Source organism: Limulus polyphemus, unplaced genomic scaffold (assembly GCF_000517525.1).
Source record: "Limulus polyphemus unplaced genomic scaffold, Limulus_polyphemus-2.1.2 Scaffold3618, whole genome shotgun sequence".
Classification (NCBI taxonomy): domain Eukaryota; kingdom Metazoa; phylum Arthropoda; class Merostomata; order Xiphosura; family Limulidae; genus Limulus; species Limulus polyphemus.
The window spans coordinates 6,679-9,552 of NW_013669228.1; the positions used below are offsets into that span (position 1 = coordinate 6,679).

The 2,874-nt window shown below is 31.2% G+C and overlaps 1 long non-coding RNA gene across 2 annotated transcripts; it reads right to left on the reverse strand.

Moving 5' to 3' along the window:
* Positions 1 to 410: 410 nt before the first annotated feature.
* LOC111088364 lies at positions 411 to 2,868 on the reverse strand. 2 transcript variants are annotated; one of them, XR_002612899.1, is made up of 3 exons: positions 2,705 to 2,868; positions 995 to 2,601; positions 411 to 913 (listed from the first exon to the last, which is right to left on the reverse strand). It is a non-coding gene; the product is annotated as an uncharacterized LOC111088364 (long non-coding RNA). The 2 variants fall into 2 exon arrangements; XR_002612898.1 differs by lacking the exon at positions 2,705 to 2,868 and having other exon boundaries at positions 995 to 2,621.
* Between the last annotated feature and the right edge of the window lie 6 nt (positions 2,869 to 2,874).

Sequence of the window (2,874 nt, forward strand, 5' to 3'; positions counted from 1 at the left end):
AAGTTTGATATCATTTTAGTTCTGGTTTTGATCCGGTAAACTACATAGTTTGACATACAGTTTTGGTTTAGCTAATAGCAAACTATAAAGTTTGATATCATTTTAGTTCTGGTTTTGATCCAGTAAACTAAACAATTTGACATATCGTTTTTGGTTTAGCTAATAGCAAACTATAAAGTTTGATATAATTTTAGTTCTGCTTTTGATCCAGTAAACTACATAGTTTAACATACAGTTTTGGTTTAGATCATAATAAACTATAAAGCTTGACGTATTAGCAGTGTAGTAAAAGTATTGTTTGTGTCTCTAATGTCCACGCTGAGAGGTGAAGAACTTTGATTACTAGCCAAGCCTTTCAAACGTTAGGTTTTTACGAGTTTGTTTGAAAAAACAAGAGACATTTGAAACCATTCTAAAACATAGATATACAAAACTTTATTTTTCAAACTTTGCGATTTTAACAGAAAGAGCATTCGATTTTAAATCATCGAAAACAGCTCGTATTAATTGTAAATCTTCTACAGTTAAAGCTCTACGATTGACTAAAGGTTGGAAAAACATTTTTGCACTCTTTTTCAAGCGTAAAGTTCAAATATAATACAATATCTATCTCTCAAACCAAAACAGTTAAATCTCTTAATGAAACTATTAACTCACGACATCCTTATAATATATATATCTAAGGAGCAAAAGTTCACTCATGTTTTTTTATAGTAGATGTGTTTTTTCTTATCAATTTCGTGTAATGATAAACGTCTCCATCTTCCTGAACACTAAGCTGCCCTCTACTGACAACAAAGCAAGTAAAATAGGAATTCTGAACAATATCGTTTGTATGTGTATATATATTAGCTGAAACAGAAAAAAAAGGTTCCGTTTAAAGCGAATTGTTTGACGAGCCAACTGCCTTAAACTTATCAACAAACCACTTTTGTAAAAACAAAATTGAGGCAGTTGGCTCGTCAAACAATGACATAAAAATGTGGCATTAAACTTATCAACAAACCACTTCTGTAAAAACAAAATTGATGCCACATTTTTATGTCACGTATGCCACATAATTTATATCAAATATCACAACCATTCTTTCTCCTCGAAACTAAATACAAAACAAATTTACGAAGTTAGTCAATAAACATCCGAAATGTTTACTAAGAACTATATCGCTGTGAAATATGCATAAATCAGTAAAACGTTAATTGTAGTTTCACCACCATGAGTTTTTTTTTCTAATCAGTTTTAACAAACTAAATCAACTTGTTATAAAAACAAACACACTTAAAGATGATTCGTGCAAAGATTTATTGTGAACACAACGAAAAGAAGGAAAAACAAGTTGATTAAAAATGAGGTTGAGTTAAAAACACACTTCTTTTAATTTGACATGTCCACATAGTGGTTATATCGATTTAAGTGTGATCAGTGGTTATACCTTCGGGTTTTCAATAAACCTTGTCACATCATGTGGGTCATACCATGAAATGCCAAGTGTTGCGGAGTTTTTCTTTCAGTTATTTAACGAAATACCAGAAATACGGCAACATAAATCAAGTTATAATCAGTCCACCTGAGCAATGGTCACTACTGACCACTGTGTAAATAATTCAACTTAAATTTTCCTTACTATTTAAAAGCTACGTAAACGACAGTGAGCAGGGTCCATTACTTTTACTAGTTAAGCCTAGATTTAACCGTACTAATAGAGAGCAGTGTAGCTGACAGTGATTACTGACCACTCTTTAACTAGTTAAGCCTATATTTAACCGTACTAATACAAAGCCGTGTGCATGACAGTGATTAATGTACATACTGACCACTCTTTAACTAGTTAAGCCTAGATTTAACATTAGTAATATAAAGGCGTGTGGGCCTCTAAGCACGGTGAACAGAGTCCATTACTAATCACCGTTAAACCAGTTAAGCCTAGATTTAATTCTACTAATATAAAGTCGTGTAGACATCTAAACATTTACTAGTTCTAAACGCTCTATGGCTATAGAAGTCTACAGAGTTCCTACCTGCAAGAATATCTAATGGTGACCAGAAACAGTTTTTTTTTATATTTTATTTTACAAGTAGGAAATTTTAAGCCATATTTTACACCAGATGTAAGATCCATTATAAAACTTATATAAGTTATGGAATTAGTTACAAAAATAAACTCACATTGTAAACGAGGTTTAAAATCTCAAACAACGTTTTTTAACTGCCACATATGTTTAAATTCACGAATCATATATCTTGTCACAGTTACATTAGTTTAATTTCACAAACCATTTTTCTACTGTCTGTTAGGTTCGCAAACCAGTTTGTTACTGTCAAACTAGTTACTTTCACAACTTATCTTTTACTCTCCATTAAATCCACCTTATTACTTACTGTTCATTAAATTTATAAATCATCTGATTATAATTACACTAGTTTAACTTCACAAATCATATTTTAACTTTCCAGTAAATTCAAAAATCACCGTTACTGTCAATTAAATTCATAAAACACCTTGTTACTGTCCCAAATCATATTTCACTGTCCATTAAATTCATAAACCACCTTGTTACTGTCCCAAATCATATTTTACTGTCCATTAAATTCATAAACCACCTTGTTACTGTCCCAAATCACATTTTACTGTGATTTGGGACAGTAACAAGGTGGTTTATGAATTTAATGGACCATTTTACTGTCCATTAAATTCATAAACCACCTTGTTACAGGCATACTAGTTTAATTTCACAAATCACATTTTACTGTCCATTAAATTCATAAACCACCTTGTTACTGTCCCAAATCACATTTTACTGTCCATTAAATTCATAAACCACCTTGTTACTGTCCCAAATCACATTTTACTGTCCATTAAATTCATAAACCACC